Genomic DNA, 27,467 nt, shown 5'->3' with positions numbered 1-27,467 from the left:
AGGTGATATGATCTCCTCAATCCCCTTTTGACTTATTAGTATTACCTTCTACCCTGTCCACAGCAGTGGTTCTTGGTTCTTTATCTCTCTCTCTCCTTCTGTACTATTTCATGGGAAGCCTCACTAGGACAAGGTCAAATACCAGCAAATTTGAATACATTTACTGGACAGAACACATACACAATACATATACACATATAATAATAATGAATCCTATACTCTATACTATTACAATCAGGTTGCACTCCAACATCATCAAAACTCTATCATCAGCTTATCAAGTGGTATCCTATCTCCTGGTTCACCACCTGATACTATCAACCTCCTCAAGTAGATCAAGTCTACATACACTGTTACACCATCAGCAAGAGAATATATATATGTATCTATAAATGTGTACAAAGAAAATCAGCCTGTGAATGCAATAACATATATCAGTATAAATGTTCCTTGATACACAACAATGATCAATCGATCACTCTATCAGTCCTAGAACACATACATCTGTAGGTAATCCAGCCTACGACTGTAACTCTAAACTTCAGTATAAAACACTCCTTGACATAAGAATGCCAACAATCACTCACCTCTCACTGCGTCTTGCACGCTAATGACAACCAAACACTATCAACTCCCTACAATTAATCCACCAGAACTTCCCTTCCACCTCTGGAAGTTCACTACCCTGATCTCTTCAGGTTCTTCCGGGCTTCACTACCAGGATCCTCTGCAGCTCCTCCAGGCTGCTATCATGAAGTTTCCTTGAGCAACTACGGTGCTTCACCCTTCTGCTAGGTTCATCCACAGCTCTCTTGGCTGCTACACCATGAAGTTTCCTCGAGCAACTATGGTGCTTCACCACCTCTACAGAAGCACGTGACACTCCTCTTCACTGCTTCTCCTCACAGCTCGAGGTCCTCTGCTCCACTACCTTGGAGTCTCATCAGTTACTTCATCTGTGCTGGCTTCGAAGTTCTCAGCAACTTCTTCCCCAAAGACAAACCTGCAACCCATCGACACTCCAATAAAATGTTTCCCCTTTAACACATAAACAAAAATAATCACACAATATGTTTGCCTCAAACCTCTATCTGTCCTCTACATACAGTGAGAGTGGACTCCCCTGTTTTGGGCGGGTCCATACTCCACCTCGACCGGTGGGCCTCACTCACTCCGGGAGGGGCCTTCGCTGTCGGGAGCTCTCAGTCACCTGCGAGCGCTCAGAGGGGATGGACGTCGCTCCGTGTTCCTCAATCTCCAGTCTCTTATTTTAGGCTTTCTGCCTTATCAAAACATGTCTAACTTATAAATAAACATCGCTACTGTCACTGGGCACACGACCAACTACAAGCAATCACTATGAACTGGCTTAACTCGTGCTTACCACAGATGGTCTAGTCGAGGGCGCTCCTCCCTCTGACGAAGCTTGGTCAGGGCGCTTCCACGGCCCACAATAATGCCTCTGGGCGGCTTAATAAACACTTCTCATTGCCCAGGACTTGAGACCACACTTCCCCAGCTCGATTCCACAGCTGGTACGTCTGCACACTTCTCTTCTCTTCGAGATATATCACTAGGGGTTCCCTTCTGACGGGAGCTCAATGGAGCGCGGCTTTCCCCCTGCGATGTCTGGCACTCAAGTGAGGTCAAAGTCCGCCGGAAGCGAGCCTCACGCCTTCAGCAAAATGTCCACATCTCCTAGCCAGTCATTTATCTGTTTTCTTCTTCACTGCTCATAATCTTAAATTGTTATTTATATCCAAGCAACTATTTTACATATGTGTTATCACCTCAATATTTGCTAGACCTTCTAATCAGATCAGGCTTGATGAATAACTCTCAAGGAGGGAGACTCGTTTCTCCTGCAGGCTGAGATCATAACACTAAGACCTTTTGTTCGATGGTACCCATGTAGAAGTTCGCAAACAGGACACCTAGGGGAGAACCCATGACGACCCCATCTACTTGCTTATACATGTGCCTATCCGGGCTCATGTCCAATATGTCCAAGTGGACTTGGAAATATTTTCACAACACAATTTTCTTAATTTTTCCACTAATTCTTTCCCACATATCCACCAAATCACTTTTTTAAAATATAAGAAGCAAATTACTGACCATAGGAATACTTGACAGGACATCAAAAGAACTAACCCCAGAGGAGTAACCCAACCATAAAGTCAACTCACCTCTGACTTAGTGTATTTATATGTTCTCTTAGAAGATAGCCTAAGACATAGATTATTATTCAGGGGAACACGTATAAGCTCAGGGATCACTTAGAATGGGGGAACCACTCCAAATATGGGAGAATCGCTTAAAATTTGGGGAAATATTTAATACCTAGAAAAGCACTTAATTTTAACTAAAGAACTCGCCCCATTATACCTATAATCATCCCCACCGGCTCTCAATCTTGCCCTAGCCTAGCCTAGGTGACCACGACCACCTAGATTCATACTGCACGAAATGCTGCTTTTGCGGCAATGATTACGACTACATGTGAATCGACCTCTTGACTGTGGGCAATCAACCAGTCGTCGATTCGTTGCTAAGTAGTGTACTATCTCATCCCTCAATGACCGCGACCACCTTCATGAGTTTACCGTTTTTCTTAGCGATTTGGGTCGTCTACTATTCCTTCGGACAAATCCCGAGGCGTCCCACAGGCAAATCCGCCCAGACAGCCCCAAATTGGAACCTGTTGTTGAGGATATGGAAGTCCCCAACACCTCTGAACCCATTGAAAGGGGTCGAGTAAAATACCCTGTTCAATCAACTCAAAGCGGTCTCCTTACTCAATAAATCATAACCACCGAATCATAATTTTACTGCCATAGTACCCTATTTTTAATGCTACCGCCCCCCTCCCCCCCTCACAATGTCCAGAGATCGCCAACTCCACTTCATTGCTACTGTTATGGTATTACCATCGACTCTACCTAGTTGGCTCTTGGTTGACCTCACTAACCTAGGTTGACCTCACTAACCTATACACTTGTTGACCGAATGGACAAGATGCGTGGGCATTCAACAATTCTTAAAAAAATTGTTGAAAACACAGATGTGCACCATTGTAACGGGAACCATCCTCAACCTTCAATTCTGGTGAACGCTGACGGTTATTTAACCGTTCTGCTGTTCATTGTTGTATTCTTACTGTAACCTCTAGCCCGGTGATACCTCATAACCTTGGTGGTTGATCACCAAGGCGCCACAAAACGAGGACACTGAACCTTTCAGCTAACAATAAACTCACTAGAGACTTTAATAGCTGTCACCACCTGACTTGCTACATTCTTGAGGTTGAAGAGGTGAGGTAAATCCAAAGCGTCTGTACTGCAGTTATCTGACTGCAGTGAAATCCCACTAAACCCACTGAATAATTACCCTAACTGACTGCAAAGCAGGAAACAGCCAATTGGTATAGAGTTGCAGAAAGTACACCTGTATTTTGTTGAAAGGGGGGGATAGAGTTTATGTTAAGTGCGGTTGAATTTTAACAGAAAGGGAATAGATATTAAATAGAATAAGTGGTACTTACAGAGCCCACAGGAGTACTTACAACACAAAAGTACACAGAATTGCAAATTCAACAATAAAGAAATATATATAATAGGGAATATTGAATAAACAATAGAAATCACTTTAATAATTATTTATTGCACAAAATAGTACTTGAACACTCCCTAAACTGAAATATCTCTAGCTAGAGGCAATGGTTATTTACTGTGGTTTACTACAAACTGCACTTAATTCAACAGACATTACCGTAATCACAAGCCCAGACCAGATGTTAAGCCTTTGCGTCTGAAGGTGGTGTTGACCACCAGGATCGTGCCAGCCACATTGATCTCAACCTCCTTGACCTCCAGCCAGCAAGCTGACCCATGGCTGGTTGACAAACTAATTTTCAACGATAATTATCTTAGCTAGACTCTGATGCCCTGGGTCACTAAAGGTGACTGAATCCCTATTCCCAATTGATAGTACCCTTGTTTAATTATCTATGTAAATTACTATCAATTACCCTACTGAGTAATAACATGAATATCCGAAATTTAAATGAACTATCAAACAAGTTGATCAGTAGCCATTTAGCACCACTGAGGCTGCTACTGAGCCGCGAGTGTCATGCGTCTATCAGACACTAGTTCCCTTATTCTAAGTGAGTCATCTGCACTTGTCCCAGAATCCTCGTCACTTTAGAAAGAACTACTACATAGTTCCTTTCTTTGTGAATAGCTTGGATCAAGTCTTCAATATACAATACTCTCAAAATTAAGTAATACCCTTTCACATGGCAAATTAAATAAGATGGAGTCTCGGAGTAGAAGGGGGGTGAGGCTGCGTCCCTGCTGACCCGGCTTAAGTCAGTGTTGCCGCCTCAAAAATCGAGCTGCTCTGCTATCTACTAAATTCCTGGCAGAAAACCTGCCTGATTATATACGTCTTCACTCCTTCCTTCCTTAAACATACAATATAGGAGTGCACATAACCTATTCTTTAAAAGAGCAACGTCAAGATGGAACTTTACATACACAATTACAAATGACAACATTTTTAATCTCTATCCCTTAGCACTGAGATGTTATGTCCTGGCCCGGAAAGAAAGTTAATTCTTTCAGTAACTAGCGTGCAGGCGCGTTTATACAATCAAATTTATGAAGAATACATGATTATGAATAGTTCGGATATTACAGCGGCCTGTCTGGCTTCGGTCATGTTCTGTATTTCGGCTTTCCTGAAAGAGCAGTCCGGCGAGACGGTGGTGTGGGCGTCTCCACATAGACAACGTTACAATTCAGCTTGGCAGTTCCTGTAGTGGGAAGCAGGCAGAAGAAGAGACTTCACAGGCAGTCTCGACCACTGACGGATGTAACCGTTTCAGCGTTTATCTGCACTCGCTGTGGTTGGGATGCCATTCTTGGGTTGAACTTAACAGCCCCAGCAGACGTTGCACCCAAGCAGACACCCAGAGCACATTTCAATAACCCCACGGGATTGACGGATGTCTACTATATGGTTTCCTGCACAGATACCGCATCTCTGACCTGGCTGTGGCATTACTGGACGTAGTGAGTGCATTGGTTACACCTGAAGCATTGACATAGGCGGCAGTATCGTTCCCTGGAGATCTGATGGGGTGTGCAGGACACGCCAAAACATTTGAGGCCGTTGTCAGCCGCGAGAGTGGCCTCTACTGGAGACTTTAGGGTGGGTCTCAGGTTTCCATCCTGCTGGATGAGGTTTGCTGAAACAGCAGTCAATGACTGGTTCTGAAGGTTGATGCTGTGGATGATATAGGCTATCGTTCTTTCCGCGATAAGAACGCTCACTCGGTAGACGATGTGCTTCTTACCGCCTCATAGTGGTGGGGTGGCACGAGGATCAGGTTTTCTGGTTCTAATGCCTCGATTGTTGTGGGATTGAACAGGCCTCGGATTGTTGTAGCACTGATGAACAAAATCTGTTCATTTTCCCCCATGATTACGTAGATGAAAACATCAGTTTGCCGTCAAGAGGACCGGAATCTCGGCCTTGGTGAAGGTTCCTAGGAACCAAACCTTGATTCAGTCGAACATGGTGCTATTTAACTGGCACCAGGAGTGAAGAAAGAGTCCTCTTCATCGGGTCAGTGCCGATGGAGGATAGCTTTCTATCTGGATAGTGCTCTGATCGCCAATTCACATTACTGAAGAAGGCCTTCCGTCTCCTCCCGGTATAAAACGTCAGGATGGGAGTGGGGCTGACATTCTAAGAGTGAAGTGCTGTTGTTGTAGTTGTTACAGATTCAGCTACTGGGAACAAAAGTTCCAAGTAGCCTGGCTATGGTGAGCCCGTTGTGGACTTACCTGGCACAGGAGCGGGGCTGTAACTTTTTTCGAGCAAGTTGTGGAGGCGAGTGTGAAGCTCTTCGAGATTAGTTATATATAACTGACCCCCCTCACACCTTATTTCGTCGCCTTGCTTTAATGTAGTCAGGTGAAGATCGACAAATCACGAGCCTGTGCAGGCGATGAGTCACAATAACGTGGCTTATTCTGACAAGACCACACACTAGAAAGTGAAGGCACGCCGACGTTTCGGTCTGTCCTGGACCATTCTCAAGTAGATTGTGTCGAGGAAGTCGACTGCCTTCCTCGCTAAGTAGGTAGTTATAATTTGTAACTACAATATATAAATATAGGTGTAGTTTGTACAGGTCAATGCTAACATTAAAAATATTAGGACATTGGTTAATTTGGGCTAACTAAGTTAAATTGCGTTCATCAAAACCCCTGCACTTAGCAATATGTTTTGGCTCTCTCCAATTAATATTATGACTATATAAACTGGCATGTATCTTTTCTTGAGATAATTTTGGGGTTTAGCGTCCTTGCGGACCGGTCCTCGACCAGGCCTCATTTTTTTATACACCCCACCAGGAAGCAGCCCGTAGCAGCTGTCTAACTCCCAGGTACCTATTTACTGCTATGTGAACAGATACATCAGGGAGAAGGAAACTCTGCCCATTTGTTTCCGCCTCCACCGGGGATCGAACCCAGAACCTCGGGACTTCGAATCCGAAGTGCTGTCCATTCAGCTGTCTGGCGTCCTTACATCCACTTATTCACGAGTCATTTATCAGCTTACAAATTCTTCACATACTATCAATATCTCACTCCATTTCACTATTTTAAGTACATTCACATTTCTTGATCTATATTTTTCATAGATTTCACAAGCTAATCATAAAACCATAAAATTACTATATACTCCCATATTTTCCTCATAGATACTATTGCTAACTATAGTCCCTTGCACAAGATGACAAGAGAGGCAGCTAAATAATAAACTCTCATAGCTGATGGACCAAGTTCCAGTTGAGTGAGTAAGGGGGCGTAAGAAACCACCCCCATCGATGACCTATTTGACCAAGTTATGTGGATATAAAAAATCCATGGGGATTAATACATGTAGCTCCACTTCTGGGGAAGAGAGATGGTATCTCTAAATCATTATCAATTAACATGGTGTCAAAATAATTCTTAGTATACAACAGAACAACTGCCGACCAAGCAATATTAATATGAAATATTGTTGTATCTTTGGTGAAGCAACTTTTGCTTTAGTCACAGACAATAAAACAGCTTCAAATATCTGAAGCAACTCCCATTGAGTAAAACAATCTTCCTAACATCTAATGGGAAGAAAGGAAGTAGAGCGATAAGGAGATGGCTGAGGAGTCTTGCTGGGGGTCGGTGGAGGATATCTTGTGACTAAAATCTGGATGATGCGGTTCGACACACCAACCACCGAAGAAAACAAATGCATTTGGCAACCATTGGAGTTGAGTACTGGATCAGCCTCGTTGGCACTGATGATGAAAACAGGAAGTGACACAGCAAAGAGACACATCCACTAATCTTCATTGAAGATTGATGCATTGTGATAAGTGCAAGGGGAAGGCCAAACCTCATGAAGTACAACCAGTTCTCTTCGATGAAACTTAATCTCTTGACTAGTTCCCAACCCATGTTGAACCATCTGTACTCAAAGGCAGAGAGTTCATTAAGCATACACAGGTGAATACCGTTCAGGATCAAATCTACACCCACCAGAGGCACCAGCTTCATCAAGCTAGCTTGTATGAGAAAAAGAAACTTGACAAAGATGGAGATGAGAATATCACCTACAAGTTTATTGATGCTGCTGATCAGATGGGGACGTCCTTGGCACTGGCGATATACATTATCAGCTGTGCCTTGAAACCATATCGTGTTAATGATCCTGGAGAGTATGAAGAGTGGCAAGACCCACAATGTGTTGAAGATGGCCCAACCTGTCCTCTTACAAATTACCGCTGACTTGGCCGTTTGCCCGTATGGACAAATATGGACCTAACTTGAAAATTAAAAAAAAAATGAAAATATATATATTTTTTTTTTTTTCCAAAACAGTAAGTTAAGGGTCCGCTGGTAGGTTAGGTGGACAGGAAATTCTCCTTTTAGTTTCAAAACGTCATAAAAAATGTTAATTGAAAGTTTCCTCTCCTAACCTTTCTGAGTAAGCCAGAGGACTCAAATAGAAAATGGGACAGTACATCACTTTTGTGAGCAGATCATTGAAAATTACGTCCATTTTTGGCCGTAGCGCGCATACGAGCGAAAAGCGACGTTATTTTTAAGAGTACGGGTTGGTGAGGATGGGCAGCACCAACGATAACACTGGCCCCTGTTCCTCATCCAGGAAAAGCCCCAGCACCTGCTTCAGTCCCGGCAGGAACATTTAATGGAAGAATGCTACACTGAGGTCGAAAACAGCACCGTTGACTTTGCAACACTGCAATGCAAATGCTATGCATTGTAAGCATGTAAATGCAATGCATTGGATTGTTGGGCCCATTCTAATCACACAATGTATATAAGTGTGAACTCAAAGATTTACTAGTTTGTTAAAGTTTCACACCCAATTGGTACAAGGGATCGAAAACAAACCTCACTCACTCACTCTGCTGAAGACGGGGGTGAGTTTCTGATTAAAATGGGCTTAATCATATTATTTTTTAACCATTAGATTCATATTCAAGTACTCAAGAACTGGGGAAAGTTTAGCTCGCTGTTTAGAGTAACACAATTGAATTTCTAATTTCCGGTTTAACTTTGGGGAGTATGATAGTAGTGTTGGAAATATTCAACACTTTATTACTAATATTCAGTACCTTCAGAAACTATTCTTGTAATGTGTAATATAATTTTACTAACACTACTAACCAGTAGAGTAGTGAAAATAACATGATTTAACTAACTCATAATAACGCCTCATTTCCCCAGAAATTCTAGTAAAGTGTTGCATCAGATCACATGACGAAAGGGAAAATATTTACATTAATAAGAATTATATTAAATTCTCCTAATTTCACATTCTTTAATGAGTATTATTTAACAACACTCTTGCATGAATATACTTCGTGAACTAAAGCAGATAATACATTTATTTTCGTTTATATAGTATTGTTTATTAGCTGGTAATAATTCTTGCAATTACCAATTGCTATTCCAGCGCATTCACATACTACTGAATTTATATCCAGCACACTCTCATATTGAACAACGTTCATTTAATTATTGTGAAATGATAATATGAATATTGTCAAATAAGACAAATTAATTCTCTAATTCCTGATAATCTTTAGTTCCTATAAACCGGGATATTAATTAAATCATAGATAATATTAAGCGCCATAGCAAAACTGCGCATGATGAGCTACCCGGGAAGGAGTAGGACTGGCAAGCGACGCCATTAAGCTAGAGAGATTGTCTGGAAGCTGGTCAAATTACCGCCTCATCAATCCCCCATTCCTTCCACTATGGACTCTATAAGGACGTGACTGCTTCTTCATATCGCAGACATCAGTATCGGCATATCTACAAGTCCATTTCCCTTGTTTGTTGTGATCACATTTAACATAATAAGTAGGACAATTTGTCGTTATGCTGCACATCCATTAAAAATAACCATCATACTTATATAAGAGATCCATAGGCACTGGTTCCCCAATTATTAGTTCCTTATCTTAAGGATGGTCCTTCAAATGATTTATGAGATTTATTATCTTGGAGCCAGATTCCCCCAAAAGCAGAACGTATAAACATAGTTGCCTCTAAAAAGAGAGAAGAAACATGTTAATGGGTATTGTAACCACATCCCGAATTCTAAATATATTTTGCTATTTTTTCATAAAAAAATTGAATGATGCAGGAAACGCTCGAAAGTATTGTTCACTTAACTTTATGATTATTAAAGTAAAATTAACACACACAGTTTCATATAAACATTATATATGAAATACCTGCAATCTCTGACTGTCCCCTGGGGACATCCTGTCTGCCTTAAGGTCAGGTGACCTTGTAGCTGTGCCAGCTTACCTCCTCCTCCTCCTCCTGTGATCGCTATTGCGTCCTTTTTTATTTATTTGTTTATTTAATAATTTCCTCTCCGGTAACCACTAAACTAGTCAGGATGTCATCTGCACATTCTACGTAGATTTGTTTTGCTGTATTCATAAAGTTCTTTGGTATATTCTTATTTCGTAATTTAAACCATTTTCATTATCAGTTATTTGACTTATATTTTAATAGCCAGGTGTTGTCTGTAATCTTTGTTTCATCTGGTGAAACACTGAAGGCTTTCTTTGCTTGCCTTGCAATACGTACTTTTTTCTTAAATATTCTTGTCATAATTCGTTTGTATTGAGCCTTCTGTTTTCTGGTCAGGTGACATCACCTGACCGTCGTATTGACGGGTGCCATCACCTGACTGTTGTATTGACGGGTGCCATCACCTGACTGTCGTATTGACGGGTGCCATCACCTGACTGTCGTATTGACGGGTGCCATCACCTGACCGTCGTATTGACGGGTGCCATCACCTGACTGTCGTATTGACGGGTGCCATCACCTGACTGTCGTATTGACGGGTGCCATCACCTGACTGTCGTATTGACGGGTGCCATCACCTGACCGTCGTATTGACGGGTGCCATCACCTGACTGTCGTATTGACGGGTGCCATCACTTGACCGTCGTATTGACGGGTGCCATCACCTGACCGTCGTATTGACGGGTGCCATCACCTGACTGTCGTACCGACGGGTGCCATCACCTGGCCGTCGTATTGACGGGTGCCATCACCTGACTGTCGTATTGACGGGTGCCATCACCTGACTGTCGTATTGACGGGTGCCATCACCTGACCGTCTTATTGACGGGTGCCATCACCGGACCGTCGTATTGACGGGTGCCATCACCTGACCGTCGTATTGACGGGTGCCATCACCTGGCCGTCGTATTGACGGGTGCCATCACCTGACCGTCGTATTGACGGGTGCCATCACCTGGCCGTCGTATTGACGGGTGCCATAACCTGGCCGTCGTACTGACGGGTGACATCATGTGACCGTCGTATTGACGGGTGCCATCACCTGGCCGTCGTACTGACGGGTGCCATCACCTGACCGTCGTATTGACGGGTGCCATCACCTGACCGTCGTATTGACGGGTGCCATCACCTGGCCGTCGTATTGACGGGTGCCATCACCTGGCCGTCGTATTGACGGGTGCCATCACCTGGCCGTCGTATTGACGGGTGCCATCACCTGGCCGTCGTACCGACGGGTGCCATCACCTGACCGTCGTATTGACGGGTGCCATCACCTGACCGTCGTACTGACGGGTGCCATCACCTGGCCGTCGTACTGACGGGTGCCATCACCTGGCCGTCGTATTGACGGGTGCCATCACCTGGCCGTCGTATTGACGGGTGCCATCACCTGGCCGTCGTACCGACGGGTGCCATCACCTGACCGTCGTATTGACGGGTGCCATCACCTGACCGTCGTACTGACGGGTGCCATCACCTGGCCGTCGTACTGACGGGTGCCATCACCTGGCCGTCGTACTGACGGGTGCCATCACCTGGCCGTCGTACTGACGGGTGACATCACCTGACCGTCGTACTGACGGGTGACATCACCTGACCGTCGTATTGACGGGAGCCATCACCTGGCCGTCGTATTGACGGGAGCCATCACCTGGCCGTCGTATTGACGGGTGACATCATTTGACCGTCGTATTGAAGCATGTTTTATTTTTTATTTAATATAATTTTTTTTATTTAATATAATGTTTTTTAGGTGTGTGTGTGTGTGTGTGTGTGTGTGTGTGTGTGTGTGTGTGTGTGTGTGTGTGTGTGTGTGTGTGTGTGTGTGTGTGTGTGTGTGTGTGTGTGTGTGTGTGTGTGTGTGTGTATTCACCTAGTTGTATTCCCCTAGTTGTGCTTGCTGTGGTTGAACTCTGCTCTTTCGTCAGAGAAAGGTGTGTGGTACTCACCTCACCTAATTGTACTCACATAATTAAGCTTGCAGGGGTTGGGCTTTGTCTCTTTTGTCCCGCCTCTCAACTGTCAATCAACTGGTGTACAGGTTCCTGAGCCTACTGGGCTCTATCATATCAACATTTGAAACTGTATGGAGTCAGCCTCCACCACATCACTGCCTAGTGCATTCCATTTATTAACTACTCTGACACTGAAAAATTTCTTTCTAGCGTCTCTGTGTCTCATCTGGGTACTAAGTTTCCACTTGTGTCCCCTTGTTCGTGCCCGTGCTGAAGAGTTTGTCTTTGTCCACTCTGTCAACCACCTACAAAATTCTCAGGGAAGTTATCATGTCTCCCCTTACTCTTCTGTTTTCCAGGGACGTGAGGTTCAGCTCCTTTAGCCTTTTCTCGTAGCTCATACCTCTCAGTTCCCGGACGAGCCTGGTGGCATACCGCTGATTCTTCTCTAACTGTCTTGTGTTTAACTAGGTATGGACTCAAGGCTGGAGCTGCACATTCCAGGATTGGTCTGACATAAGTGGTATACAGGGTCCTGAACGATTCCTTACACAAGTTTCTAAAGGCAGTTCTTATGTTGGCCAGTCTAGCATATTCCGCTGATGATATTCTTTTGATGTGGGCCTCTGGGGACAGGTTCGGTGTGATATCAACCCCCAGATCTTTCTCTCTATTGGACTCTTGCAGGATTTCACCTCCCAGATGGTATCTTGTGTTCAGCCTCCTGCTCCCTTCGCCTAATTTCATTACCTTACACTTTCCTGAGTTGAAATTTAGCAGCTATTTTATAGACCATTCCTCCAGTTTGTCCAGGTTATCCCTTTAGTCTGTCTATCTTCATCTGTTTTGATTCTTCTCATAATTCTTGCATCATCAGCAAACATTGAGAGGAACGAGTCTATAATAAGGCATAATAAGGGAGATATTAATAAGGTATTATATATTTCACTGAATAGAACGCGAAATAATAGATATAAATTGAACAAGTTTAGATTTAAGAAATACCTGGGTAAATACTAGTTTGGTAACAGGGTTGTTGACTTGTAGAACAAATTACTGGGTAACATAACAGGCGTAGGATCTCTTGAGTTTGGGTGGATATAAGTTAAAGCTGCTACGGATGGGCCAATAGACCTTTCAGCAGTTTCCTTCATTCCTATGTTCTTATGTTTGTATTCTTGTTGCCGATTTGTTCATGCTCTATCAAAATAATTCCATGATTACGAGATTCATACATACCGGAATAATATACACACGGCTTTAAAAACGTATCGTATAACACCACCAGTCACTTAAAAGTATATTAATAATTGAATATTATGTCCGCTTGACCTTCACTATGCTTGAAAATATTTAGTTTAATATTTTAAACATTTTCAGTAGATACTACTGTTGTTGTCAGTCTTCGAACATTATCAACAGCATCTTCATCATTAATACATGACTAGTAAAATCTCTCCGAGTTCTCTTGCTGATGTCTAATCACTATGATACGAAACTTCTGAATTGATGTCAATACAACCAGTGTTGTCCTCAGTAACTTAAAACATACATCACTTGTATACATATCATACCTGCAATGTGTTCTCGTATTGTAACCCGAGCTCCCTCACACACCTGCAGCGCCCTCGCACATACCTGTAGCGCCCTCGCACATACCTGTAGCTTCTTCACATACCTGTAGTTTCCTCACACACCTGTATACATATCATACCTGCAATGTGTTCATGTATTGTAACCTGAGCTTCCCCACGTGTTGCGACCCAAGTGGTTTTAACAGCAGTGACCATGTGGAGGGGACGGTGGACATTACCTGTAGCTCCCTCATACACACCTGAAGCGCCCTTGCACACACCTGCAGCTCCAACACACCTGCAGTAGAAAAGCCCTTTTAAGTAAGTTTCGAGCAAATTAACTAGTGCATATAACTTTAAAATGTATATATAAAACTATACAAGTACATATATGTAAGGGACATTTGCAGACATTCTGGAAATATAAAAGGATTAAAATGCAGTTATAACTGTTGCGAGTTAATCTTATACTCGCTCCATTATCTCATAATCTTAATAGCATAACTAATTAGCACTAATTACAGAAGCTACAGTCCTTTCCACAATTACCGGTAATACTCTTCTCATCTTGTTGGAGGGAGCTGAGGTGTAGTCACCATATAAGCAAGCGATATGAGGAATAGCGAACAGTACAATTTCCACAGTTAACAATGTAGCACTCAGCGTGTACAGATCTAATTGACCCAAAACGCTACAGCTTCGACACAGAGCAAACAGCAGACTACGACCACATCGAGCTTCAACGTTCTCGCTCCCCGAGTTCAGACACTGGCAATTCCCAATCGAGCCTCCACGCTCTCCCACATAGAGCTCCGCGACTCCGGCCTCACTCAGTTCTCTGCTCTGCTCCAAGCTCCGTCTGAACGTTTACGACAATGCCACCAACCGACTACTGTAATCAAGACTAATAAATAAATATGAAAACTCACTAAACCATGTGTATCTAATCTACCCAACGACGTAACAATCATACGTTACATACGTATGATTCAGTTTCTTGATTCTGAAATTGCCTTTATCTACAAATCATTCTCTCGCCTTGGTTATCCTTTGCATTTCATCAACTGTGCCCACTCTCAAGCTAAACGAAATTTCTTTCATCCTAAACCTGCTTCCAACACTAGTAGCACTGTACTATGCCTTCCCTTCATATCTGAACTCAAAACTTTTACCAATACCTTTCGTCCTCTTGACATTAAACTCGCCTTTCGACAAACTAACACACTTCGTAGCAATCTAGGTCACACTGCTCCTCCTGCTTCTAATGCTGCTGGTGTCTACTCTATTTCCTGTTCATCTTGTCCTCTCCAATACTTTGGCGAAACTGGCCGTACACTGAATGACAGACTTAAAGAACACAAGAGAAGTGTTATGTCTGCAGACACTAACAATGCTCTCCTCTGCCATGTGAGGGATTCTAATCATCCCATTGATTGGTCTTCCTCCAAAATAATCTTTCCTGCCTCTACTCTACACAGACGCCGTCTTGTAGAATCGGCTCTTATAAACAATGTACCCAACATGAACTTGAGTCCTGGCTTTGTTGCTGTGGACTCTTCCCTTTCACAGTATATACTCAAATGCTCTAATCTTTCTAACAAACGTGACTTAACATAAGCTTTCCCCCTTCCATTTCTTTCTTTCTCTTTCCTTTTCTTTCTCTCTTCTCCCTTTTTCTGTTCATTGTCTTCTACGCTCCCTTGCTATCCTCTTCTTTTTTCCTATTACTATCTCCTTCGGTGGTTATAATAGGAGCTGCCTCGTATGGGCCAATAGGCCTGCTGCAGTTCTCATTACTACTATCCCCTACACCTGACTTTCCTCCTCAGCTCTCTCTTGCCTGTTTATTGCCTGTCCCTACCTCCTCATCACAATCGACTTGAGAATGGTCCAGAACGGACCGAAACGTCGTCGTCCCTTCAATTTCTAGTGTGTGGTCTGGTCAACATACTTCAGCCACGTTATTGTGACTCATCGCCTGCATACGTTACATAACCATCCCCAAAAAGTGGTTAAATATACTAAGGAAAGGAAAATGTCGCTTTGAATCAATATGTAGATCAACATCACAACAAAAGTCTGGAGATGTGTTGCGATCTTGGCACATGCGCTGGTTAGGCAAAACCTTCTGCTCTACAAATGCAAGTGTTTGGGTATATTCTCCGCGGGCAAGGGATAAAGTTAATAAGAAATAGTGTGACGCAATATGATCAAGCCCACTGTCCGCTTCTCCGTAAACAATATTCACCGAGCTAGAAACAAAGAGGAATTTAAATACAGTTGCAATGACAAAGGTATTATACGAGTAATGCAATTCCATTAATGAATAATTGGAAAGCTTGCATTAGCAAGAACACTATGTATGCTAGTTACATGATATACTTCTCATGGAAGGCGTGTGACAGCTTTTGCTGACAGAGTTAAGTGCGTAGGACTGTTGTAGGCATCACAGTAATAGTAATATGGTTATGGCCATTGGAAGCTGTGGCTGCTGTTGTAGCCGCTTAAACGTGAATTAGGTCGATGTACTGTTGCAATATACAACATAGGAGAAAGTATGAGGTAGGGAATCAAGAACTACATCACTTATCAAATGGTGGAGGAAAATGAGTGAGAAAATGAAAATGAGATCATGAGGAAATTACCTTAAACGAGACACGAAAAAGTTATTTGAGAGAAACTTAAGGCGCCAGATTTTCTCTTCTGATTCATATATTTAGGGGTTCTTTGGGAATTTTAAATTTGGCAGACCTGAACATGGGAGTTGGGCAGTTCTTGAGCGTTGTCTTGTTTACCGAGGTGGTTACTGGATTATGATGGATTATGATGTATTATGGTTTATTTAAAAAAATTACAAATAAAGCCCAGAAACGTTGTACGCTATAGATTGCTGATTTAAAATAGTAGTGACCCAAAATGAATAACCATGGCACTAAAGAACCTAACCAGAAAACAGAAGGCTCAATACAAACGAATTATGACAAGAATATTTAAGAAAAAAGTACGTATTGCAAGGCAAGCAAAGAAAGCCTTCAGTGTTTCACCAGATGAAACAAAGATTACAGACAACACCTGGCTATTAAAATATAAGTCAAATAACTGATAATGAAAATGGTTTAAATTACGAAATAAGAATATACCAAAGAACTTTATGAATACAGCAAAACAAATCTACGTAGAATGTGCAGATGACATCCTGACTAGTTTAGTGGTTACCGGAGAGGAAATTATTAAATAAACAAATAAATAAAAAAGGACGCAATAGCGATCACAGGAGGAGGAGGAGGAGGTAAGCTGGCACAGCTACAAGGTCACCTGACCTTAAGGCAGACAGGATGTCCCCAGGGGACAGTCAGAGATTGCAGGTATTTCATATATAATGTTTATATGAAACTGTGTGTGTTAATTTTACTTTAATAATCATAAAGTTAAGTGAACAATACTTTCGAGCGTTTCCTGCATCATTCAATTTTTTTATGAAAAAATAGCAAAATATATTTAGAATTCGGGATGTGGTTACAATACCCATTAACATGTTTCTTCTCTCTTTTTAGAGGCAACTATGTTTATACGTTCTGCTTTTGGGGGAATCTGGCTCCAAGATAATAAATCTCATAAATCATTTGAAGGACCATCCTTAAGATAAGGAACTAATAATTGGGGAACCAGTGCCTATGGATCTCTTATATAAGTATGATGGTTATTTTTAATGGATGTGCAGCATAACGACAAATTGTCCTACTTATTATGTTAAATGTGATCACAACAAACAAGGGAAATGGACTTGTAGATATGCCGATACTGATGTCTGCGATATGAAGAAGCAGTCACGTCCTTATAGAGTCCATAGTGGAAGGAATGGGGGATTGATGAGGCGGTAATTTGACCAGCTTCCAGACAATCTCTCTAGCTTAATGGCGTCGCTTGCCAGTCCTACTCCTTCCCGGGTAGCTCATCATGCGCAGTTTTGCTATGGCGCTTAATATTATCTATGATTTAATTAATATCCCGGTTTATAGGAACTAAGGATTATCAGGAATTAGAGAATTAATTTGTCTTATTTGACAATATTCATATTATCATTTCACAATAATTAAATGAACGTTGTTCAATATGAGAGTGTGCTGGATATAAATTCAGTAGTATGTGAATGCGCTGGAATAGCAATTGGTAATTGCAAGAATTATTACCAGCTAATAAACAATACTATATAAACGAAAATAAATGTATTATCTGCTTTAGTTCACGAAGTATATTCATGCAAGAGTGTTGTTAAATAATACTCATTAAAGAATGTGAAATTAGGAGAATTTAATATAATTCTTATTAATGTAAATATTTTCCCTTTCGTCATGTGATCTGATGCAACACTTTACTAGAATTTCTGGGGAAATGAGACGTTATTATGAGTTAGTTAAATCATGTTATTTTCACTACTCTACTGGTTAGTAGTGTTAGTAAAATTATATTACACATTACAAGAATAGTTTCTGAAGGTACTGAATATTAGTAATAAAGTGTTGAATATTTCCAACACTACTATCATACTCCCCAAAGTTAAACCGGAAATTAGAAATTCAATTGTGTTACTCTAAACAGCGAGCTAAACTTTCCCCAGTTCTTGAGTACTTGAATATGAATCTAATGGTTAAAAAATAATATGATTAAGCCCATTTTAATCAGAAACTCACCCCCGTCTTCAGCAGAGTGAGTGAGTGAGGTTTGTTTTCGATCCCTTGTACCAATTGGGTGTGAAACTTTAACAAACTAGTAAATCTTTGAGTTCACACTTATATACATTGTGTGATTAGAATGGGCCCAACAATCCAATGCATTGCATTTACATGCTTACAATGCATAGCATTTGCATTGCAGTGTTGCAAAGTCAACGGTGCTGTTTTCGACCTCAGTGTAGCATTCTTCCATTAAATGTTCCTGCCGGGACTGAAGCAGGTGCTGGGGCTTTTCCTGGATGAGGAACAGGGGCCAGTGTTATCGTTGGTGCTGCCCATCCTCACCAACCCGTACTCTTAAAAATAACGTCGCTTTTCGCTCGTATGCGCGCTACGGCCAAAAATGGACGTAATTTTCAATGATCTGCTCACAAAAGTGATGTACTGTCCCATTTTCTATTTGAGTCCTCTGGCTTACTCAGAAAGGTTAGGAGAGGAAACTTTCAATTAACATTTTTTATGACGTTTTGAAACTAAAAGGAGAATTTCCTGTCCACCTAACCTACCAGCGGACCCTTAACTTACTGTTTTGGAAAAAAAAAAAAAATATATATTTTCATTTTTTTTTTAATTTTCAAGTTAGGTCCATATTTGTCCATACGGGCAAACGGCCAAGTCAGCGGTAATTTGTAAGAGGACAGGTTGGGCCATCTTCAACACATTGTGGGTCTTGCCACTCTTCATACTCTCCAGGATCATTAACACGATATGGTTTCAAGGCACAGCTGATAATGTATATCGCCAGTGCCAAGGACGTCCCCATCTGATCAGCAGCATCAATAAACTTGTAGGTGATATTCTCATCTCCATCTTTGTCAAGTTTCTTTTTCTCATACAAGCTAGCTTGATGAAGCTGGTGCCTCTGGTGGGTGTAGATTTGATCCTGAACGGTATTCACCTGTGTATGCTTAATGAACTCTCTGCCTTTGAGTACAGATGGTTCAACATGGGTTGGGAACTAGTCAAGAGATTAAGTTTCATCGAAGAGAACTGGTTGTACTTCATGAGGTTTGGCCTTCCCCTTGCACTTATCACAATGCATCAATCTTCAATGAAGATTAGTGGATGTGTCTCTTTGCTGTGTCACTTCCTGTTTTCATCATCAGTGCCAACGAGGCTGATCCAGTACTCAACTCCAATGGTTGCCAAATGCATTTGTTTTCTTCGGTGGTTGGTGTGTCGAACCGCATCATCCAGATTTTAGTCACAAGATATCCTCCACCGACCCCCAGCAAGACTCCTCAGCCATCTCCTTATCGCTCTACTTCCTTTCTTCCCATTAGATGTTAGGAAGATTGTTTTACTCAATGGGAGTTGCTTCAGATATTTGAAGCTGTTTTATTGTCTGTGACTAAAGCAAAAGTTGCTTCACCAAAGATACAACAATATTTCATATTAATATTGCTTGGTCGGCAGTTGTTCTGTTGTATACTAAGAATTATTTTGACACCATGTTAATTGATAATGATTTAGAGATACCATCTCTCTTCCCCAGAAGTGGAGCTACATGTATTAATCCCCATGGATTTTTTTATATCCACATAACTTGGTCAAATAGGTCATCGATGGGGGTGGTTTCTTACGCCCCCTTACTCACTCAACTGGAACTTGGTCCATCAGCTATGAGAGTTTATTATTTAGCTGCCTCTCTTGCCATCTTGTGCAAGGGACTATAGTTAGCAATAGTATCTATGAGGAAAATATGGGAGTATATAGTAATTTTATGGTTTTATGATTAGCTTGTGAAATCTATGAAAAATATAGATCAAGAAATGTGAATGTACTTAAAATAGTGAAATGGAGTGAGATATTGATAGTATGTGAAGAATTTGTAAGCTGATAAATGACTCGTGAATAAGTGGATGTAAGGACGCCAGACAGCTGAATGGACAGCACTTCGGATTCGAAGTCCCGAGGTTCTGGGTTCGATCCCCGGTGGAGGCGGAAACAAATGGGCAGAGTTTCCTTCTCCCTGATGTATCTGTTCACATAGCAGTAAATAGGTACCTGGGAGTTAGACAGCTGCTACGGGCTGCTTCCTGGTGGGGTGTATAAAAAAATGAGGCCTGGTCGAGGACCGGTCCGCAAGGACGCTAAACCCCAAAATTATCTCAAGAAAAGATACATGCCAGTTTATATAGTCATAATATTAATTGGAGAGAGCCAAAACATATTGCTAAGTGCAGGGGTTTTGATGAACGCAATTTAACTTAGTTAGCCCAAATTAACCAATGTCCTAATATTTTTAATGTTAGCATTGACCTGTACAAACTACACCTATATTTATATATTGTAGTTACAAATTATAACTACCTACTTAGCGAGGAAGGCAGTCGACTTCCTCGACACAATCTACTTGAGAATGGTCCAGGACAGACCGAAACGTCGGCGTGCCTTCACTTTCTAGTGTGTGGTCTTGTCAGAATAAGCCACGTTATTGTGACTCATCGCCTGCACAGGCTCGTGATTTGTCGATCTTCACCTGACTACATTAAAGCAAGGCGACGAAATAAGGTGTGAGGGGGGTCAGTTATATATAACTAATCTCGAAGAGCTTCACACTCGCCTCCACAACTTGCTCGAAAAAAGTTACAGCCCCGCTCCTGTGCCAGGTAAGTCCACAACGGGCTCACCATAGCCAGGCTACTTGGAACTTTTGTTCCCAGTAGCTGAATCTGTAACAACTACAACAACAGCACTTCACTCTTAGAATGTCAGCCCCACTCCCATCCTGACGTTTTATACCGGGAGGAGACGGAAGGCCTTCTTCAGTAATGTGAATTGGCGATCAGAGCACTATCCAGATAGAAAGCTATCCTCCATCGGCACTGACCCGATGAAGAGGACTCTTTCTTCACTCCTGGTGCCAGTTAAATAGCACCATGTTCGACTGAATCAAGGTTTGGTTCCTAGGAACCTTCACCAAGGCCGAGATTCCGGTCCTCTTGACGGCAAACTGATGTTTTCATCTACGTAATCATGGGGGAAAATGAACAGATTTTGTTCATCAGTGCTACAACAATCCGAGGCCTGTTCAATCCCACAACAATCGAGGCATTAGAACCAGAAAACCTGATCCTCGTGCCACCCCACCACTATGAGGCGGTAAGAAGCACATCGTCTACCGAGTGAGCGTTCTTATCGCGGAAAGAACGATAGCCTATATCATCCACAGCATCAACCTTCAGAACCAGTCATTGACTGCTGTTTCAGCAAACCTCATCCAGCAGGATGGAAACCTGAGACCCACCCTAAAGTCTCCAGTAGAGGCCACTCTCGCGGCTGACAACGGCCTCAAATGTTTTGGCGTGTCCTGCACACCCCATCAGATCTCCAGGGAACGATACTGCCGCCTATGTCAATGCTTCAGGTGTAACCAATGCACTCACTACGTCCAGTAATGCCACAGCCAGGTCAGAGATGCGGTATCTGTGCAGGAAACCATATAGTAGACATCCGTCAATCCCGTGGGGTTATTGAAATGTGCTCTGGGTGTCTGCTTGGGTGCAACGTCTGCTGGGGCTGTTAAGTTCAACCCAAGAATGGCATCCCAACCACAGCGAGTGCAGATAAACGCTGAAACGGTTACATCCGTCAGTGGTCGAGACTGCCTGTGAAGTCTCTTCTTCTGCCTGCTTCCCACTACAGGAACTGCCAAGCTGAATTGTAACGTTGTCTATGTGGAGACGCCCACACCACCGTCTCGCCGGACTGCTCTTTCAGGAAAGCCGAAATACAGAACATGACCGAAGCCAGACAGGCCGCTGTAATATCCGAACTATTCATAATCATGTATTCTTCATAAATTTGATTGTATAAACGCGCCTGCACGCTAGTTACTGAAAGAATTAACTTTCTTTCCGGGCCAGGACATAACATCTCAGTGCTAAGGGATAGAGATTAAAAATGTTGTCATTTGTAATTGTGTATGTAAAGTTCCATCTTGACGTTGCTCTTTTAAAGAATAGGTTATGTGCACTCCTATATTGTATGTTTAAGGAAGGAAGGAGTGAAGACGTATATAATCAGGCAGGTTTTCTGCCAGGAATTTAGTAGATAGCAGAGCAGCTCGATTTTTGAGGCGGCAACACTGACTTAAGCCGGGTCAGCAGGGACGCAGCCTCACCCCCCTTCTACTCCGAGACTCCATCTTATTTAATTTGCCATGTGAAAGGGTATTACTTAATTTTGAGAGTATTGTATATTGAAGACTTGATCCAAGCTATTCACAAAGAAAGGAACTATGTAGTAGTTCTTTCTAAAGTGACGAGGATTCTGGGACAAGTGCAGATGACTCACTTAGAATAAGGGAACTAGTGTCTGATAGACGCATGACACTCGCGGCTCAGTAGCAGCCTCAGTGGTGCTAAATGGCTACTGATCAACTTGTTTGATAGTTCATTTAAATTTCGGATATTCATGTTATTACTCAGTAGGGTAATTGATAGTAATTTACATAGATAATTAAACAAGGGTACTATCAATTGGGAATAGGGATTCAGTCACCTTTAGTGACCCAGGGCATCAGAGTCTAGCTAAGATAATTATCGTTGAAAATTAGTTTGTCAACCAGCCATGGGTCAGCTTGCTGGCTGGAGGTCAAGGAGGTTGAGATCAATGTGGCTGGCACGATCCTGGTGGTCAACACCACCTTCAGACGCAAAGGCTTAACATCTGGTCTGGGCTTGTGATGTCGGTAATTCAACAGACGGTAATGTCTGTTGAATTAAGTGCAGTTTGTAGTAAACCACAGTAAATAACCATTGCCTCTAGCTAGAGATATTTCAGTTTAGGGAGTGTTCAAGTACTATTTTGTGCAATAAATAATTATTAAAGTGATTTCTATTGTTTATTCAATATTCCCTATTATATATATTTCTTTATTGTTGAATTTGCAATTCTGTGTACTTTTGTGTTGTAAGTACTCCTGTGGGCTCTGTAAGTACCACTTATTCTATTTAATATCTATTCCCTTTCTGTTAAAATTCAACCGCACTTAACATAAACTCTATCCCCCCCTTTCAACAAAATACAGGTGTACTTTCTGCAACTCTATACCAATTGGCTGTTTCCTGCTTTGCAGTCAGTTAGGGTAATTATTCAGTGGGTTTAGTGGGATTTCACTGCAGTCAGATAACTGCAGTACAGACGCTTTGGATTTACCTCACCTCTTCAACCTCAAGAATGTAGCAAGTCAGGTGGTGACAGCTATTAAAGTCTCTAGTGAGTTTATTGTTAGCTGAAAGGTTCAGTGTCCTCGTTTTGTGGCGCCTTGGTGATCAACCACCAAGGTTATGAGGTATCACCGGGCTAGAGGTTACAGTAAGAATACAACAATGAACAGCAGAACGGTTAAATAACCGTCAGCGTTCACCAGAATTGAAGGTTGAGGATGGTTCCCGTTACAATGGTGCACATCTGTGTTTTCAACAATTTTTTTAAGAATTGTTGAATGCCCACGCATCTTGTCCATTCGGTCAACAAGTGTATAGGTTAGTGAGGTCAACCTAGGTTAGTGAGGTCAACCAAGAGCCAACTAGGTAGAGTCGATGGTAATACCATAACAGTAGCAATGAAGTGGAGTTGGCGATCTCTGGACATTGTGAGGGGGGGAGGGGGGCGGTAGCATTAAAAATAGGGTACTATGGCAGTAAAATTATGATTCGGTGGTTATGATTTATTGAGTAAGGAGACCGCTTTGAGTTGATTGAACAGGGTATTTTACTCGACCCCTTTCAATGGGTTCAGAGGTGTTGGGGACTTCCATATCCTCAACAACAGGTTCCAATTTGGGGCTGTCTGGGCGGATTTGCCTGTGGGACGCCTCGGGATTTGTCCGAAGGAATAGTAGACGACCCAAATCGCTAAGAAAAACGGTAAACTCATGAAGGTGGTCGCGGTCATTGAGGGATGAGATAGTACACTACTTAGCAACGAATCGACGACTGGTTGATTGCCCACAGTCAAGAGGTCGATTCACATGTAGTCGTAATCATTGCCGCAAAAGCAGCATTTCGTGCAGTATGAATCTAGGTGGTCGTGGTCACCTAGGCTAGGCTAGGGCAAGATTGAGAGCCGGTGGGGATGATTATAGGTATAATGGGGCGAGTTCTTTAGTTAAAATTAAGTGCTTTTCTAGGTATTAAATATTTCCCCAAATTTTAAGCGATTCTCCCATATTTGGAGTGGTTCCCCCATTCTAAGTGATCCCTGAGCTTATACGTGTTCCCCTGAATAATAATCTATGTCTTAGGCTATCTTCTAAGAGAACATATAAATACACTAAGTCAGAGGTGAGTTGACTTTATGGTTGGGTTACTCCTCTGGGGTTAGTTCTTTTGATGTCCTGTCAAGTATTCCTATGGTCAGTAATTTGCTTCTTATATTTTAAAAAAGTGATTTGGTGGATATGTGGGAAAGAATTAGTGGAAAAATTAAGAAAATTGTGTTGTGAAAATATTTCCAAGTCCACTTGGACATATTGGACATGAGCCCGGATAGGCACATGTATAAGCAAGTAGATGGGGTCGTCATGGGTTCTCCCCTAGGTGTCCTGTTTGCGAACTTCTACATGGGTACCATCGAACAAAAGGTCTTAGTGTTATGATCTCAGCCTGCAGGAGAAACGAGTCTCCCTCCTTGAGAGTTATTCATCAAGCCTGATCTGATTAGAAGGTCTAGCAAATATTGAGGTGATAACACATATGTAAAATAGTTGCTTGGATATAAATAACAATTTAAGATTATGAGCAGTGAAGAAGAAAACAGATAAATGACTGGCTAGGAGATGTGGACATTTTGCTGAAGGCGTGAGGCTCGCTTCCGGCGGACTTTGACCTCACTTGAGTGCCAGACATCGCAGGGGGAAAGCCGCGCTCCATTGAGCTCCCGTCAGAAGGGAACCCCTAGTGATATATCTCGAAGAGAAGAGAAGTGTGCAGACGTACCAGCTGTGGAATCGAGCTGGGGAAGTGTGGTCTCAAGTCCTGGGCAATGAGAAGTGTTTATTAAGCCGCCCAGAGGCATTATTGTGGGCCGTGGAAGCGCCCTGACCAAGCTTCGTCAGAGGGAGGAGCGCCCTCGACTAGACCATCTGTGGTAAGCACGAGTTAAGCCAGTTCATAGTGATTGCTTGTAGTTGGTCGTGTGCCCAGTGACAGTAGCGATGTTTATTTATAAGTTAGACATGTTTTGATAAGGCAGAAAGCCTAAAATAAGAGACTGGAGATTGAGGAACACGGAGCGACGTCCATCCCCTCTGAGCGCTCGCAGGTGACTGAGAGCTCCCGACAGCGAAGGCCCCTCCCGGAGTGAGTGAGGCCCACCGGTCGAGGTGGAGTATGGACCCGCCCAAAACAGGGGAGTCCACTCTCACTGTATGTAGAGGACAGATAGAGGTTTGAGGCAAACATATTGTGTGATTATTTTTGTTTATGTGTTAAAGGGGAAACATTTTATTGGAGTGTCGATGGGTTGCAGGTTTGTCTTTGGGGAAGAAGTTGCTGAGAACTTCGAAGCCAGCACAGATGAAGTAACTGATGAGACTCCAAGGTAGTGGAGCAGAGGACCTCGAGCTGTGAGGAGAAGCAGTGAAGAGGAGTGTCACGTGCTTCTGTAGAGGTGGTGAAGCACCATAGTTGCTCGAGGAAACTTCATGGTGTAGCAGCCAAGAGAGCTGTGGATGAACCTAGCAGAAGGGTGAAGCACCGTAGTTGCTCAAGGAAACTTCATGATAGCAGCCTGGAGGAGCTGCAGAGGATCCTGGTAGTGAAGCCCGGAAGAACCTGAAGAGATCAGGGTAGTGAACTTCCAGAGGTGGAAGGGAAGTTCTGGTGGATTAATTGTAGGGAGTTGATAGTGTTTGGTTGTCATTAGCGTGCAAGACGCAGTGAGAGGTGAGTGATTGTTGGCATTCTTATGTCAAGGAGTGTTTTATACTGAAGTTTAGAGTTACAGTCGTAGGCTGGATTACCTACAGATGTATGTGTTCTAGGACTGATAGAGTGATCGATTGATCATTGTTGTGTATCAAGGAACATTTATACTGATATATGTTATTGCATTCACAGGCTGATTTTCTTTGTACACATTTATAGATACATATATATATTCTCTTGCTGATGGTGTAACAGTGTATGTAGACTTGATCTACTTGAGGAGGTTGATAGTATCAGGTGGTGAACCAGGAGATAGGATACCACTTGATAAGCTGATGATAGAGTTTTGATGATGTTGGAGTGCAACCTGATTGTAATAGTATAGAGTATAGGATTCATTATTATTATATGTGTATATGTATTGTGTATGTGTTCTGTCCAGTAAATGTATTCAAATTTGCTGGTATTTGACCTTGTCCTAGTGAGGCTTCCCATGAAATAGTACAGAAGGAGAGAGAGAGATAAAGAACCAAGAACCACTGCTGTGGACAGGGTAGAAGGTAATACTAATAAGTCAAAAGGGGATTGAGGAGATCATATCACCTAAGGAGAGAGTGGGGAGTCACAGCGGCTCGAGTGGGTGTGTGCACGTGACAACGAGGCTAAGTGTTGGAGCCGCATCCCCTAAATGTGTGACGTTGAGCCCCTCTCCAAGAACCAGAAACACCAAGGGTGATCTCCTAGTGAGGTATAAGCACTCTACCGAGTTGTGGGTTGGGTTGTCCGTAAAGGAGGAACACGACAACACCACCTACCAAAACTATAATATTAGTCGACATGAACTTGAAACCGGCCATATCCTGCAGGTATATTGACGGCATTTTTACACAGGTACCTGATGTTAGACATCTGCACGAGCTGAAGGAGGCATTTGAGCGGAATTCTGTGTTGCGTTTCACTTACGAGATGGAGAAGGATGGGAAGCTGCCCTTTCTAGATGTAACAGTCATGAAAAGGAGCGGAGGTTTCCACACTGCAGTCTACACTAAGGAAACAAACATAGGAATGTGCCTCAATGCCAACAGTGACTGCCTAGACAGGTACAAGAGGAGTGTCGTTAACGCTTATGTCGACCGTGCTCTCAGCCACAGCTCAGGATGGAAGCAAGTCGATGAAGAACTCTGTAGGGTAAGGCAGGTCCTAGTCAACAATGGCTTCTCCAATGGTTTCGCTGAAGACATCATAAGAAGGAAGGTGAAACGCCATGTAACCTCTGAAGAGACAACTAACACAACACCTGTATCCCCTATTAGACTATTTTACAGGAACTTTTTTTCCACAGCTCATAAAACGGAGGAAAGGGTCCTGAAAGATATTGTTAATAGAAACGTTATCCCTACAGACA

This window comes from Procambarus clarkii, chromosome 12 (assembly GCF_040958095.1).
Source record: "Procambarus clarkii isolate CNS0578487 chromosome 12, FALCON_Pclarkii_2.0, whole genome shotgun sequence".
Classification (NCBI taxonomy): Eukaryota; Metazoa; Arthropoda; class Malacostraca; order Decapoda; family Cambaridae; genus Procambarus; species Procambarus clarkii.
This window is presented reverse-complemented; position numbering follows the sequence as displayed.